The sequence below is a fragment of the Canis lupus genome, chromosome 20, assembly GCF_048164855.1.
Source record: "Canis lupus baileyi chromosome 20, mCanLup2.hap1, whole genome shotgun sequence".
Classification (NCBI taxonomy): Eukaryota; Metazoa; Chordata; class Mammalia; order Carnivora; family Canidae; genus Canis; species Canis lupus.
Window position 1 is genome coordinate 55,294,339 of NC_132857.1, and position 17,813 is coordinate 55,312,151.

Below are 17,813 nucleotides of genomic sequence, written 5' to 3' on the forward strand. Positions count from 1 at the left end.
CTTTTTATATTGCTGTCTTGTCTGATAAAGTATATTCTGGCAAATAAGGTCACATTTTGGATTATGCCATAAATATATGATCACTGACCTCATATTGACTTTCAAGGCTGCCTATATATGAATCACTGTTTTTTTAATTTGCAAACACAAAGGTATTTGGGAATATTATTTTCTTAAGATGTTCTATATGGAAATTAATCAGATGATACATTCTATGTGATTTCAGTTGTTTGGAATCTTTGAGATTGTCTTTGTGGCCAGTTATTTTTATTTATTTACCAAATATTTACATAGTGCTGACTATGGGCCAGGCACTAAGTCCTTCATTTATTCAATTTGCTCAACACTATGTATTAGGTATAATTATCATCTTCAATTTGCAAATGAGAAAACTGAGGGACAGAAATGTAAGTTATCCTAAGTCTACGTTAAGTAATAGAGCTGAAATTTTAATTCCACTAGTCTGGGTCCAGAACCCATGCTCTCAACCATGATACTGTGCTAATTTTTTCCATATCATGTGCTCTTTTTTAAAATGTGCATTTATAATTCTTACTGATTTGTATAATCCTCTGTGTTTTCCATTAGATTGAGCATTTTATGTAGTACTAATCATTTATATCTTTATTAACTTCTTGCCTATGTACCAGTTTCTGAGAAATGTATATTGACTGTGAATTAATTACTTTCTGATTATAATCCTGTCATTTCTTGGTGTCAGTTATTTTTAGGAGATTGTTAGATATATCTCTTTTCAAAGTTTATTTCTCACTAAAGATTCTTCATTGAATGATTATATAATAACTTCTTTATCAATGTGGTTTTAAAATAATGAGAATCAAATGAAAATAGACCTTCAGTCCCAAACAATTTCATTTCAACATTAATTCATATTCTCAGTCACAAATATTGCTTTTGTAACAGTAATAGGGAAGTCCTCTTATCCATCACAATCTGAACTTGTAGTTGATTTATTCATTAAAAAGATGCATTTAAAAATAAATAAATAATAAAAATTTAAAAATAAAAAGATGTATTAAACAGAGAATCAATAAAAATACGTATATCTTTCAATCTATAAATGTACATTCAGCCAATAATCTTTTTATTTTTTTAAGTTTTAATTTAAATTCTAGTTAGTTAATATTCAGTGTAATATTAGTTTCATGTGTACAATTTGATGATTCAACACTGATATACAACACCTTGTGCTCATCAGAGCAAGTGCAGTCCTTAATCTCCATCACCTATTTAACCCATCCCCCCACCACCTCCCTTTTAGTAACCATCAGTTCAAAATAATCTATAATAAAAGTAATTTCTATAGTTAAAAGTAATCAACAATTTTTTGGATCAAAGCCTTTCCTGATGAGTTTACTTGTTGGAGTACAACAGTGTCTTTATATCAATGTGGTTTGTTTCTGTTGTTTTGTTTTGTTTTAACTTTGGAGAGGAACAAGAATTCACTTGCAAAGTAATCTGAATACAGAATTGTTCAAGATTTTTAGGGTTACCCGCCTTCTGGAGACTTTCCACTTTCCCATCTTATTTGACCTCATTTTTAGGAGGCTGGTGTTAAGCATTATGCTTTCAACTTAATTTTCACAGAAACAGTCATTCTCTTTTTATGCTTATGTTCATTAGTTTACGAAATATTAATAAATTCCTAACCAGCAAATGTTATTGACTCAGACAGCTTTGGAAACAACACAACTAATATTGGAAAACATACAACTCAAATGGTAAGAGCAGAGGTAAACATTTGTCTGTTTTCAAATAGAAATGCTGTTTTGATAAATTGATTGATTTGTTTAAGTAGAGGTCGGTTAAGTGAGTTTCCTCTGTAGTTCAAACCAGAATATGTTCCTCAAGTAAATAATGGCAAAACCACTGACAAGTTATTCTCCATCTGACAGATATCATTGTCAGCAAATAACTACATAGGAATGAGATTGCATTTTTAAGTTAAGATGCCTATAGACCAGCAGTGTTTATGTTAGAATGTCATGGATTATGATACCAAAACTCTTTTGAGCTTACGTACATAGAGATTCGACTTATACAAGGAAGATGGACATATTTTTAAAGCTATGTTCATAAAAAAATAATAATAAAGCTATGTTCATGATACTTCTTAACACAATTCTTAACTTCAATCTGATACCAGGCTTTTTCATGTTCCAAGGGAGTCTAATCTCAGTAAACATATATAAGATTGAATTGAAAAAATTGAAGTCATCTTTGAAGTCTTTCTTGCTTTTCTAGCTTTGGTAAAAATGGTAGAATTGGATGAACCAGAAGAACAACCAGCTCAGAAGAGATTCTTCAAAGTTTTCCAAATGTTGGACACAAATTTAAATTTTAAAAATATATTAACACCATAATAAAAGTAATGTGTTTACTCAGATATGTTATACCAAGTTGTAAACACATCATGAAACAAGCACATAAACACATAGTGAAACAAAAATAAACCATGCTACTAGTTTATATTTTACGAACTGCTGACTAAAACTTTGCTACCAATATTCATATACATATTTGAACTTCTTATGAGTATGCATTTTTATTTTTAAGCTTTTAGCTGGGCTTTTTAAAAACTTGAGTTCATTATTATATATCCAAATCAAGTTATGCAAGTAAAAGCACTGCTATAGCACATATGCTTCATTGAATAAATACAGGCATGACATAGGGGCAGCTTTCTGCCATGTATCCTTATCACTCCTTAACAGTTTTGTGATGGCAAATTAATATGATAATATTGTATTAAAGGAAATTTTCTTGCTTGATTTTAGTTTTGAGTATTTCTTGCCCATATTTTACATTTATGCCCAGAAACATGAGTAGTGATTAGATACACTCATTCAGTTTTGGAAACAAAATTTTCTTTACTCTTCCTTCCTTCAAGCTTCTAGACCATTTTAATTGCAAAGATCTTAATGTTGCCAAAGCCAAATTCACTTTTTTATTTAAAAAGAGTTACCCTTGGCAATAGCTTTTTTGTGGTATTCAGAATTGTATCAATATTATAAAGCCAAAGTACAAAAATCACTCTTTTAAAGATGATTTAAAATTGCAACTGTCGGGATCCCTGGGTGGCGCAGCGGTTTGGCGCCTGCCTTTGGCCCACGGCGCGATCCTGGAGACCCGGGATCGAATCCCACGTCGGGCTCCCGGTGCAGGGAGCCTGCTTCTCCCTCTGCCTGTGTCTCTGCCTCTCTCTCTCTCTCTGTGACTATCATAAATAAATAAAAATTAAAAAAAAAAAAGAAAAAAAAAAAAAAATTGCAACTGTCATTCATATCTCTTGATTTCATATTTTTTACTAATCAAAATAGTGCCTTATTTTCATTGGTGGATTTTAACAAGTAATATTATAATTTGGTCTTATAAAAAGAATTATTACTAGTAAGTCTCTTTTTCTGTTTTATATGATGTAGATTCCAGTTAGATTTCATTAGATAAAAGAGACATATACTAAAATAATTTTTAAAATACTGATCCAGCCTAACCCATGAATTTTACAAATTGAAAAATTAAAGCTCAGGTTAAGTGTCTTACTCAAAGTTGCATACAGCTAGAAAATTTCAGATTCCAAACTTCCTAACCATTAGCTCACTGTTCTATCATTTATTACCTCATCTCTGAGTTTCTATAGTACATTTTTACCATGCCATGGCATTTAGTTTGTATACAAACATTCATGTCATTTATTCAACAAGTAATTCTCTTTGTGCCAGGCTCTCATCTAGGCACTGTAGACAGTCTCCAAATTTAGAAATTGTGCTGAAAATAGAATAAAAGTAGATTCTATTTAGCCTCCATTAGATTTTGGCTGAATGCACAACTGCAATTAGCCATGTTCATATATCACTGGGTGGTTTTAACAGATTACTAAAAAGAATTTTTCTATTTTATGACTATATTTTAGGGGAGTAAAAAAGTTCTTTACTGTTTTGAAAGGTGAGAAAAACCAATTCAGCTCAAAGCATATTGTTTGCATACCATGGTGTGCATACCTGGTAATGTGTTTGGAAACCACAGAAACAAAGCTATATGAAACAGGCAATGTGTGTACATAAAACAGTATAGCCATGCTGCTACATACATGTAAACAGCACTGTCAGATGAGAGAAGAATGAATAAGTAACTCTGAGCAGGAGGCTAGAGGGGGCTACCAGGAGGAATTGACTAGAATTTAAAGAGCACAAGGTTGCTTCAAGAATGGAGAAGGATGGGCAGCCCAGGTGGCTCAGTGGTTTAGCGCTGCCTCTGGCCCAGGGTGTGATCCTGGAGACCTGGGATCGAGTCCCACGTCGGGCTCCCTGCATGGAGCCTGCTTCTCCCTCTGCCTGTGTCTCTGCCTCTTTCTCTCTCTCCATGTCTCTCATGAATGAATAAATAAAATTAAAAAAAAAAAAAAGGAACGGAGAAGGAAATCTTTCAATGTCCAGGGAACAACATGTGCAAAGGCATAGAGTTATGAACAATCCTGGCATTTCCACAAAATTTTAAGGCAGCAAACTACTAGAGTGTCTTGGGAGGAGGTGAATAAGCATTTTTAGACATCATTAGGTTGAAGAATGGAAGTAGCAAAGGCCTTCTTCATTTGTAGCCTGGGTATTCCTCATGCCTCTACCTTTTTCTGTTCCTAGGTATTAAGTTCTCTGAGAACACTGATGGTATTTTGTACTTCTCTATCCGACAGTGACAGTTGCAGTGTTTAGCATGACAAGGTCTCAGTACATGCTTACTGATTAATAATGCTCATCATTCAGTCTCAAATATTTTTGGCTCCAGCATTTGTAAGGTTGTGTACTATCTGCTATGAGAAATAAAAAAAGTTGAAATACAGCCAGCTTTCAAGGAGTATTGAACCTAAAGCAAAAAATTATAAGGACTTTTGTCTTTGTGATGACTTATATGGCCATGTGCTTGCAGAGCTTATGTTCTTGTCGGGGGAAATAACAATAGGGTAAATGTAAAATATATAGTATGTTAGTGATAAACACTAAGGAGAAAAAGAATAAAATAGGAAAGAAGGATATAAGTTACCGGAGGGGAAAAGAGAAGGTAAACTTACTTAATTTATCTTGCCTCCATTTCCTTAACTCTAGGAAAAGAAAAAATAATAGTACTTATTTATAGGGTTGTGACAAGGATTAAACGAGTTAATGTATGTATGTATAAAATGCTCAGTGCTGTTCCCAGAAGATGGTAGGAAGTCAGCTAATATTATTTATATATTTGTCTAGAATAGCTTTAAAACAGTAGTCATCTTATTTTCATTGCTTATGAACCTCTTTATTAAGAGATATACTTCCATATGGTTTTGAACTACTTTATCTGCAGGCTAAGACTCCCTCATCCACATCTTCCTCCTTTTAGCCTCTGCTTCCAATGCATTCACATCTAATAATACTTTCTTATTGACGTGAATCACTGTCCTTTGATAGTATTTCTTCTAGAAAACGATATTTGCTTATCTAGATGTCAAGTCACCGTTTTCTATTTCAGGCATGAGGCAGGCATCCAGATCTTCCTGTGGAAAATATTCATTAATGCTTCATCACTTATCCCATCTCAAGGTTAAAAGTTCTGATAAAATGAGACCCTTATGCTTGCATACCAGCTAAAAATAAGTACAATATTGGAATTGTTATCATCAGACAGAAATGTGAAATCTTTAATATTAATCTTTTGGAACTAAGATCATTTGCATGGATTACGTGAAGTTTCAGGTCTCCTACTAATCTTTCTTTGTCTAACTTCAGTTCATCTTTAAATGTATTCTGCATCCCTCTTTCTCTCCCTGAAAACTAGACTAACTCTTTGTGCTTTGGCACTCCATATTTAGCCCTATTGTAACCATTGTCATTCAGTGTTGTAATTACCGATTTCCCTGATTGCCCCACTCCCTACCCTCCACCTCCTGGGCGTGTATTCTCTTTACGTCTACTTCCTTAGTATCCATTACTGTGCTTCACATGTAATTGATGGCCAGTAAATACTTAAAACTATCTAATGCCTGGAGTACCTTTAAAATATCAGGATTATAGAAATATAGTTATTTAAATCTTAGTCCCGCATCCCTTAGTTGCTCCTTCGTCTCTCTTGGCTGCTTTCTGAGGAATAGCGAAGCTCCAGCAAGCTGTATACCATGTCCTATACACACACATTCCCCTGTCCCCTTTGGCCTAAAACCAAAAAGAGAAAAGAACAAGTAGGCTGGCTATCAGGAAATACCTAAAGATGAAGGAGGACACTGTGCAATGATTATGGTCCAGTGATTATGGTCCAATGATGTGGTCCTTACTCTTCCAATTAAAAGAAGTTAAGGGTGCCTGGCTGGCTCAGTCAGTAGACATGCAACTCTTGATCTCAGAGTCATATGAATTCAAGCCCCACGTTGGATGCAAAGATTACTTTAAAAAAATAAAATAAAAAGTGTATTTGCCATTGCTCTCATGGGTGATACGCCTCTAGGGTCTGATACAGATCTGTATTTACAAGAAATTAGCTTATAAGGCAAATATAACCCATTTGTTTATTTGCTTTCATTGAAATACTTGTACCTAATACCCAAATTATGAATTTAATGATATCAGAGCACCTATGAAATCCAACAAAAATGAGAAGGCTGTTCTTTAGCTGTAGAAATAGAACAAAATGAGTCACACTGTCTCAATGATTATTTTGCCCTGACTGAGAAAGAATCTTGTCAAATAGAGTAAGGGGTGATAAGGTCTCAAGTGCACTTTTGAAAGTCCTTATAAGTTATTTTTTTTTCTTTTTTGCTGAAAGAGTTAAAAGTTGGAGAGAGGAATGGCATTTTATAACTCAATAATGGTAATGTACAATTTGGTTCCATAATTCTTTGATCCCAAGATGAGTTCTTGAGATAATGTTAATGTGGTATTACTAATGACAAAACTGAGAAAGAAGGGGAGATAGAAGATTGAAGCTGGTTGAGAATTCTGTGTACCCTCTACCTCTCTAACTCAAAAATCACCTCGGTTTTCCGAGTCATCACAGTTTTATCAAGAAAAGTAGCTGTTTGCTCTTGGTTTTAGCTGTCTTCCTAGCACTCCTCCACATACTAGTAATGCATGATGATCCACTGAGAGTTCATTCTCCACCTTTGTGAAGAAACTATGAAGTGTAGGTTAAATGGTCATTAAAATAATAATAATAAGTTGTACTCCTTGTCAAGGACTACAGTGAGTCCATCAAACCTTATCTCAAGGTCCTTTCTATTCCAGAGATTGGAAACCCAAGTGCCTACAGAGGCCAGGCTGGTGGGAATGAAGCAGGAAGCCACTGCCCTGAACTGGAGAGCCAAGTCCTTTCTGAAGGAGCAGCCACTGCTCCGTTCCAGATAATTGTTGCAAGGCAGGAATGTTGACCTAGTGTTACCAAATTGTCCGGTTTCTCAGGTAAAGAAGGAAATGCAAATTTTCATGTGAAATCTTTTAATTTAAATATTATCAACTAATTCGTTTTATTTTTCTTAAACTGTGTACATGCCAAAAGCTTCCACAGGTGGAATTTGGCCCAGAGTCCTCTTGTTTGACTTGGTCTTATATTTTGCTTAACTGTTTGTTAAATTAGGGACCCATGGGTGGCTCAGCGGTTGATCATCTGCCTTTGGCCCAGGGTGTGATCCCAGTTCAGGAATGGAGTCCCACATCCGGCTCCCTGCAGGGAGCCTGCTTCTCCCTCTGCCTATGTCTCTGCTTCTCTCTGTGTCTCTCATGAATAAATAAATTAAATCTTTAAAAAAAAAAAAACTATTTGTTAAATTAGAGACCTTGTTCTCCAAAGGTTTTACTTTTCTTCAGCATTTCTCTAAGATACTCTGTGCCTGGTTTTATGATACTGAAACTCCCTTCCTCTCCAACCTGAATACTTTGTGCATAACTTTTCTTCGGCTGCTATATTTTCTCTGCCTCCCTCAGCATTCTAGTGAGTAGTCCAATGCTAAATGGAGTCTTCTTGAGAGACTTTTCATATGACACCATAAAATACCTTCAGGTATTACTACACATTCATATTGTTCCTGATGTGTGAGCTAATAAACACAATAAAATATCACTTATTTCATGGGACTTATAGATTGTATGCTTTGGACTCCTGTTTATAGAATCCACACAGAGACCATATTCCTCCCTTCCTTCTTGAGAGACCTTATTGAACAATTAGACTATAGTTATCTTTTACATTTAATTACGTTTGTTGGAGGCACTGATTGGACGTGAGTTTTCCTAGATATTGCTACATGTTTAGAGACAGTGTCTTCAGGTGGGTTTCTACAAGGGCTGGGAAATCTTATTTCCACCTTGAGTAAGCTGATTTTCAAGGTTACTAGGGGGCACCATTATCTCTCTACAGAACTGATTACTTCAAGTAGGTCCTTGGTGTCCATTGCCAGATGAACTGAAGAGTGCTAAACATTTGTAAGTTAAGGGGCATGTAAATATCAGTTTGTTTAAATATGTTATACAGCCCCAAATGGGCATAATTCATAATTGTCTCATTCTTAGTACAGTTTTGGGGAAACAAGCAATATTGATGTATATCATTTTTAAGATTTTATTCATTTATTCATGACACAGAGAGAGAGGCAGAGACACAGGCAGAGGGAGAAGCAGGCTGCATCCAGGGAGCCTGACGTGGGACTCGATCCCGGGACTCTAGGATCACAACCTGAGCCAAAGCAGATGCTCAACCATTGAGCCACTCCGCTGCTCCTGTATATCATTTCTCAACAATGATTTGACCTATATATATTGAGCTGTTCCCGGAGTAACCAAAATACCAGTAATGTACAGATAAGATGTGGAAGTTACTCCTTAAATTTGCTTAGTCTACTCTAAAATAGATTATGTAAATGCAGACAAGTGTTTTTTATAAATATTCTCTAGGAGAAACTTCGCTGTACTATCAAAAAGCAAAAATAGCAAACTCTGCTGGTGGCTAATATGCAGGAAGAAATCATAAATAATTTTTCTCTCAGTATAGTGAGTTTATCAATTTACTTTATAGATACTCTGATAAAACCTATTACTAAACTAAAACAGTTCTCTAATTTCTTTACAGAATATGTATTTGGGAGCTGGTGTTTATGCACTTTTCAGCTTTTAAGAAAATAAAATGGGGGCACCTGGGTGTCTCAGTTAAGCATCCAATTCTTGATTTTGGCTCAGGTCATGATTTCAGCGTCCTGACATGAACCCCACCTTCGGCTCTACTTTCACTGCAAGTCTGCTTGAAATTCTCTGCATCTCCCTCTCCATCTAACCCTCCCCCTGCTCATTCTCTCTCTCTCTCCTTCTAAATAAATAAATAAAATCTCTTTTTTAAAAAAATTAAAGTAAATGCATAGTATTTTCTACACATGTATACAGATCCTCACTTACTACTTCCTTAAATATTTTTATTTTTATTTTTTATTTGTTTATTTTTTAGAGAGAAAGACTGCATGAGCATGTGGGGGGGAAGAGCAGAGGGAAAGGGAGAGAGAGAATCTTAAGCAGGCTCCACGCTCAGTGCAGAGCCCAACACAGAGCTGAATCTCATAATCCTGAGATCGTGACCTGAGCCAAAATCAAGAGTTAATCACCTAACTGACTGAACCACCCGGATGCCCCTCCTTAAATATTTTTAAAGGCACAATGGAAAGCTTTAACTTGAAGTTAACTGTCTCAATTGCTCTTTCTTTGCATTCAAGTAGAATGGCAAGGGTGAAAAGAAAGCTCAGTTATGTGTAGTAATTTATGTGAATTACTGGATATTGTAAGGAAGAATTGTAAGGGTACCCAATTTAGACTTGGAAAATCAAATAATGATTGGGGAAACCAGGGAAGGCCTCTCTGCGAAAGTGACATTTAAACTGAGGTAAACAAATTGGTTTTGTTTTTAAGGTTTTATTTATGTATTTAGCAGAGAGAAAAAGCACAAACAGGGAGAGTGGGAGAAAGAGAAGCAGACTCCCCACAGAGCAGGGAGCCTGATCATTACCTGAGCTGAAGGCAGACACTTAATGACTGAGCCTACCCAGGTGCCCCTAGAATTTGGTTTAATGAAGAACAAGAATGTGGGGTTGGGAGATGTATTCCAAGGAGAAAATTAGGAGTGTCACTCTAAAGCATTTTAGTCAAAGGCATAGTCTTAATTTTTCTTTTCAGTAATTAGAGCACCCAGGTTAATGCAGCATATATATTTTTCTCTACTTGGCTAAAACAGAAAGAGAATTAATAGCATAATACTAGACACAAAGCTTGTGACTATTTCCAATAAAAAGTTTTCCCTAATGCTTTTAAGGATTAGGGAAACATTAATTAGCTTATCTGTGAATATAATACATAGTTTTTTGGAGATAATATTTTTCCTGATTGTAAAGACATTTTATTCTAGAAAATTTTGAAAATACAGAAAGCAATGAAGAAAATATAAGTCATTCATATTCCTGCTACCCAGAGACAACCACTGAGAAGATAATGCTGCTTTATTCCTACATCTACATATGTAGCAGCATTTTTGTAATTGAAGATTTATAGTTATACATACAACTTTGTAGTATTTTTTTTCACCTGATAATATCATGGATCTTTTCCAGGGCTATTAAATTTTCCATAACATGATTTTAATAGCTATGCATAAATAATAACAACTTGGCTACTTACTGTGTGCTGGCCACTGGTTTAAGACTTTTTTAACTTGTATCCACAGAACCATTCTGTAGGGCTATTGTCTGTTTTGTAAAGGAAAAAATTTTAAAACTTGCCCAAGGTCATAAGCTAATAAAGGGTAGAGGTACATAGCTTCTCAATACAGTAATTAATTTACATAAAACCCTATTTTTAGACCTCCAGGTTGTTTCTGGTATAATTTTTGGCTATTTGAAAAAATAGTCATGATTCTGTGGGTTGGCAATCTAGGTTGGGCTCTGCTGGGCCAGCTCACCCCTGTTCCACATGATGTTGACTAGACTCACATGTCTGGGCCCTTAGCTGGACTGGCTGGACCTTTCTCTCCACCTGGACTCTCATCTTTAAGTGGGCTAACTCAGGTTGTCCTTGTGACAATGGATTCCAAGAAGCAAGAGTGGAAGATGCAAGGCCTCTCGAGGTTTAGACTCCACTCTTAAACAGTAGCACATCCATCACATTCCATTGGTCAGAGCAAGTTACAAGGCCAGCCCAGATTCAAAGTGTGGATTCCTAAATCCTACCTCCTGATAAACGGAGCTAGGACATATTTGAGGCCAGTTGCAGTCCACTATACTCATCATTTAGTTCTCTGAAAGGTTCTATGTGACTAGAATGTGTAAGTTGCTTAATACTAGTAGGAAGAAATGGCCTGGTATAAATAATTCCCCTAACCATAGATGGGCATAGGCCAAGATGCTTGTTACCTTAACTTTGAGAACTAGCCTCATTCTAAGGAGCCTATCCCCATACCTTCAGAGTTGGTGAAAAAATGTAACCTTCCTACATGAATATGACCCCTCGTGTATAGGTTGTAGACATTTATACCTCTCTGCACTAAAAAGGCAAAGACATTTTAAACTAGAGAGCCTCAGTAATCAGGGCAGGAAAGAAGTGCTTATGGTATCCTGATACAAGTGTGTAAAACAATGTAATGTACTGAGGCTAATTTAGGGTAACTAGAGCCTGATAGAGCCTTACATCAGATGCATCTGAGAAGTATGTTTTAGAAAAAGTGACTGTACAATGAAGATAACCAAATGGCAGTAATAACCAGAATGAATATAGGGATAATCTATGGGGAAGTTTTTTCAAAATGAAAAAAGATGTAACTACAAGATAAATATGCTCATAAATAAAAATGCATAGTCTGAATAAATAGGTGAAAGGTGAAGCAGATGGGGAGGTTGGATATGAGGGCTGGCTAAGTGCTCTGAAGGAGCTGTTTGAATAATTGATATGAGGGTAAAAGATAATTGAAAAGGAGAAACGTGATTTAGGGTTACTCTAACAAGCATAATTTAACTAATAATGATGGAAAGATTATGAGTACATCCATTTATTACCCAATCAAATGATAATAATGTTGTAGCCACTCAGACTTTACTCTCCAAAATGCTAATGCTGGTGTTATTTTTTACTCCAGTCGTATCTGTCGTGGTGTATACATGCTGTTTTGGAATTTAAGTATAGAGGTAGGTTTTATGTGAGACTTGTTCTCAATTGGAGAACATGAGGCATTCACTTGCAAATGATAGAATGGAATGGACTTCTTATTTAACTTTAAATATTTCAAAGGCTAAGTTTATAATCATAGCATAGAAAGTATAAATGATGAGTTAGACATATAATATATGAAATATCGGTACTTTACCTGATTTACATAGTCTTACCTTGATAAATCAGCAGTTTATCTGGTATTCATTATATCATACTACGTAACCAAGGAACCCCACTGGGCACACACGATCAATGTGTGATGCCATTATAAACTTTTTTTTTATTATTTTATTTATTTATTCATGAGAGACACAGAGAGAGAGAGAGAGGCAGAGAAACAGGCTCCATGCAAGGAACCCAGCGTGGGACTCGATCCCCAGTCTCTAGGATCACGCCCTAGGCCGAAGGCGGCACTAAACTGCTGAGCCACTGGGGCGGCCCCCGTTATAAACATTTTAATAGAATTTACTCATGATAATCCAATGACTCAAAAATCAATTTATTATTTTTACCATTAGTCAATTTTGTGTGACATAATTCAAAAGAATTTATAATGTTTGTTATTCAGAAAGATTTATGAAGAATAGCTTCATGATGTCACATGATGATATCATGATGTTTTGAGTATAACTTTAAAATATACATTTAACACTGCATTAAGTAGTGAGTGTATTCTTAGGTTGACAAGAATGTCAGCAAAGCAGATGAAGAAAAAAGGTCTGTTGCATTAATTAGCATCCTATTGAAATATGGGTTTGATTTTTATATTGTTGGATTTATTTAATGGTTTCTTTATTAATCCAATTAAAATCTGTATATAAACCACTTCATAAACAAAACTAATACACCTAACAAATAAAGCATAAAGTCCATGTGTTAATTTTCTGAGAAGCCCTATCACACTTTCTACACCGAAATTATCGCTCAGAGATTATGAGATCAGGGACAGATTTAGAGTGAAAAATCTTTCGTATATTTTGTCAACATTCATACTCATTCTCTTCTGTTGACTTCATTTAAAACCCCTCTTTCATTTTAGATGTATGGATTGCTAAAAAAAGAAATCTTTATAAGCCTCCATGACAAAAATCAGAATATAGAACTATGTTGACTAATTAGAATAGCAGTTTTCATGAAGCACTTACACACCTACTGCAGGCCAGGCACTAGTGGAACCAGGAACAAAAGAAGGACCTAGAGAGATGTCCCTGCTGTAAGACAGTTTATATTCCCACGGGGGAGAGACAGCCAATAAACAAACAAATAAGTGATAAGAAACAAATGGATGACGAGAAATATCAGTGACTTACTTAACAAAGTCTGAGAGATTACCTGTGGTTTATAGTGTAGTCCCTTGGAGGAGGTGACATCTAATTTGAATTCCGAATAGTAAGAGGAAGCCAATGCAGAGAAGTAAATCAAGCCATTAAATTCAATTCACCAAAAGCCAATTCTCAGACTAATTTACATATTGAAAGGAAGTAAGAAAACCAAAATGTTGGTGGACGGCAGCCCAGGTGGCTCAGTGGTTTAGTGCTGCCTCCAGCTCAGGGCGAGATCCTAGAGACCCAGGATTGAGTCCCATGTCGGGCTCCCTGCATGGAGCCTGCTTCTCCCTCTGACTGTGTCTGTGCCTCTCTCTCTCTCTCTGTGTCTCTCATGAATAAATAAATAAAATCTTAAAAAAAAAAAAAAAGTTGGTAGAATTGTGGTAGATCTCCTCAGGACATGCACACACACCACTTTTTGAATTTTATTATTGTTGCTGCCAGAATTATTTATGAAATAAATTTAAATTCTGTCCTAAGTGTAAGATCTATCCCTGGTCCTGAGTGTTAGTAAGATGGAGATACATTTCATATCACAATATCTTTTCTGTTTTAACTTCTATTAGGCTTAAACCAAGCCGTATAAACAAGGTGGGTCATAATGGAATCTCCAGGGAAAAATCTTATAGATATATAGTTTCTTATGTTATATAAAGAAAAGAGGGAAAACTATTGTTTTTACAATATAAACTATAAAAATGAAGCCTGACTTAATCTTGTTTGATGGGTCTATCTAAGTAATAAGGTTATCAGAATCTTAGAGCCAAAGAGAAGATTTTAATATTTAGCAGAAGAGGATATACCTGGGTTTCTAAAGTTTGAGAATTATGGCCTGAAATGCTTTCCCAAAACTACCTTTTTGTCACTTTAAGAAATTTATCAAGGATCCTAAAATTATGCAATTCTGTTTTAGCAAATAATTCTCAGTAAATTAACAAAATGGCTATTGATTTATGTACAGATATATTTATCTCAGATTTATTTGTAGTTGTGAAAATTCAGGAAAAGGTCTATGTTCACAAAAGGGAAGTAAATAAATTACATATATATGTTTATCCTCAAGAATTCTATCCAGCAATTAAAAATCATATTTTGGAAAAAAGGATTTAATGCCATAGGAAAAGGCTCAGCATGAAAATAAAGTATAAAGTGGTAATAATTAAATATTTAAAGGAGAAAGATGTGTTTATAACATGGAAAGAACTTGGAATCAGCACAGCTTTGGAGAACAATTTGGCAGTGTCTGAAAAGTTGAGAATGTGCAGACCCCACAACCTAACATTAATATGATTGATATATCAATAGATGAATAGTTCTCTACTCACATGATACAATACCATTCAGATGGTAAAAATTAACAAATTGGATCTATATTTCTGCAACAGAGACATATCTGTGTATCTCAACTGAGCTAGCTCTTAAACAGTGTTGAGGGCAGCCCGGGTGCCTCAGCAGTTTAGTGCCGCCTTCCGCCCAGGGCGTGATCCTGGAGACCCAGGATAGAGTCCCACGTCGGACTCCCTGCATGGAGCCTGCTTCTCCCTCTGCCTGTGTCTGTGTCTCTCATGAATAAATAAATAAAATCTTAAAAAAAAAAAAAAACTGTTGAATTTTAAAAATCAAGTTGCAGATTGATACATATGTGAAATTGTGTTTATATAAAAATTTTAAAACACATATAACAATGCCAAATATTGTTTACATATACACATAGTAAATAAACGTATAAAAAAGCATGCTTCCCCGTAGCCTGGAAGAATGAGGAGCAGATTCATGAGGGTGGTTGCCTTTAAGGTAAGAGTGAAGGAAATAGGACTAGAGAGAGATGGGGTGGGGAGAGAGATAGTATTTAATTCTATCTGTAATAGTGCTTTATTTTTAAAAATAAGCAAAACTGACAAAATGCTTACATTGTGAATTTGGAGTGGCGGTGTATTGTTTATGATAAATTCTTTTTTTAAAGTGTGCTTTTAAAGCCTTCTAAAAACAATGATCGAAAGAAAGTACATTCAAATTTGCAGTGGTTATTATTTCAGCAGTGAGATTACATTTCAATTTTAATTTTCAACCTTCAGACATCTCTGAATTTTCCAAATTCAAAAAAATGAATGTTGAGAAAATCAGGGCCATTACAGATAAATAAATGATAACTGGGTAGTTACTGGACCTCTGCTCTGTGAGAGTCCCTTAGGCTCTTGGAGTCGCGCTCCTTCTAGAAGGCTGAAGTATCAGCAAAGGAAGGATGAGCCTCCCAGGGCCAAAAGGGAGTAGAGGGCTGGCCGCCTGCATGTGGAGATACAGAAGGGCCACGTCCTGTCCTGGGCAGGGAGGCAGGGGCGTCATTCCCCCCGGGGGTCTCACCTTGAGCATGCGTCAGAATCACCTGGAGGGCTTCCTAAAGAACTGAGCAGCCCCCCAGAGTTTCTAATTCGTTAAATCTAGTGCCAGCCTGTGCATTTGTATTTCTGACAAGTTCCCGGGCATTATTGACAATAATGATGTTTGTCCCAGGACCGTGCTCTGAGAACTGCTGGTCTAAGCAAAACCCAGCCATCAGATATTTGTATTTTTCATTGCTGAAATATGAGAGAGACATTTGGCAGGAATCAATCCAGTGTTATTATCTGGCAGATCCACAAATTTACTTAATGGAGTGAGCCAGCCGGTCTCACAGGGAAGTTGGAGTCACATGCAGTCACATGCAGGAGAAAGAAAGAGAGAGGGGGAGGAAGGAGGGAGGGAGGGAGAGAAAGGAAAACAAGAAAGAAAATAGCCATAGAGGCGCCTGGCTGGGCTCAGCTGGTTAAGCATCTGCCTTCAGCTCAAGTCATGATCTCAGGGTCCTGGGATCGAGCCCTGCGTCCAGCTCTCCCGCTTCTCCCTCTGCCTGCCGCTCCACCCGCTTGTGCGCTCTCTCTCTCTCTCTCTCTCTCTCTGTCAAACAAATGAATAAAATTTAAGAAAAGAGAAGAAAATAGGCATCCAATGAGCAGAGAGCTCAACAGTAGGGAGATTGAGAGCCGGTCCAATCTAAAGATCACAGACCACCGAACAGATTTTATTGGGAAAAGCAAGGTAATAAAATGAGCATGAAAAAAGAATTAAAAAAAACAAACAGGGCAGCCTGGGTGGCTCAGTGGTGTAGCGCCGCCTTCATCCTGGGTCGTGATCCTGGGGTCCTGGGATCAAGTCCCACGTCAGGCTCCCTGTATGGAGCCTGTTTCTCCCTCTGCCTGTGGCTCTGCCTCTCTGTCTCTCTCTGTGTCTCTCATGAATAATAAATAAAATCTTTAAAAACAAACAAAAAAACACAGGTTCAATCATCAGGGTCTCTTACTATTTGGCAAAACTGGGAATCCAGGATGACACAAAATTAATGTGTCTTTCCCATCATTAACCAGCGAGGGGAAGGCCGCTGAGGGACTGACCCCTTTCTTGCTCCCTCCAGCCTTTCTCATCTTTGCTCCCCCTTTTCTTTGTACTCGTCCACACTGAACAGCTCTTCGGTGCCAAACATGACACCGGGCCGTGGACAGAGAAGTGACCCCCGTCTCTGGACTGCCGCAGCATGGTACCCCATGCGCAGTAGCTGCCGACTGGTTAAAAGTGCAGTGAATGAGAGACAAGTGGGTCATTTTTGTGAGGAGCGTAGACTCAGTGGAGTGGCCCCCGCGATGTTAAGCTTGAGACATCACTGGGAATGCTATTACTGGGTACTTTTCCCTGTACCTCACATTTTTTCCCAACAGATTTTGCCACTTTCCCATTGCCTGTTGATGTTTACAACACCCATGCCCGTGGCCTGTGACTTTCAGCCAAATGAGTATATGCTTCATTACAGCACCTTCGATCTGTCTCCGAGCCCGGGCTGCAAATAGAGCACTTGCCTGAATACATGATGCCTTTTAGTTTGAGGCATTCTCTTGATTCCTCAATGAAGACAGCCCCAAAAATGTTTGGAGCTACCTTAAATGATGCGGGGTTTTAGGAACGCGGATAAAGTAGTTATGTCTTTATTTACACGATTTAATTTGTTAAGTTATGCATACATATTTTAAACCTCTAAAATATAAATCTTTTAAATTTTTTAAAAACAGTTTTAATATTTTCATGACTCTTAAGCCTTTTAACAGTTTTCCAGAGCATATCACCTTCACCTTCAGTTAAGTTGCCTGAGTGCGGCATTTTTAAAAAATCTGTGATGGTGCTGTCACAGGACAGTTTTATCCCAAGCCACGTGTCTCCCTCATATAACAGTAGAATGATTTTTTTC

General features: G+C 36.7%; 1 protein-coding gene across 24 annotated transcripts in view; it reads left to right on the forward strand.

The window, feature by feature from the left end:
* Positions 1 to 17,813, forward strand: part of MBD5 (methyl-CpG binding domain protein 5) — a 433,497-nt gene that overhangs the window by 351,349 nt on the left and 64,335 nt on the right. For 18 of the 24 annotated variants that reach the window (XM_072789109.1, XM_072789100.1, XM_072789101.1 and 15 more), the window contains one exon: positions 7,266 to 7,439. The exons of 5 other annotated variants lie outside the window; for them this stretch is intronic. The gene's annotated coding sequence lies outside the window, so the exon portion shown is untranslated. Of the gene's footprint in view, positions 1 to 1,721; positions 1,743 to 7,265; positions 7,440 to 17,813 lie in introns of those variants that run through there. One more of the 24 variants, XM_072789122.1, reaches the window with a different exon arrangement.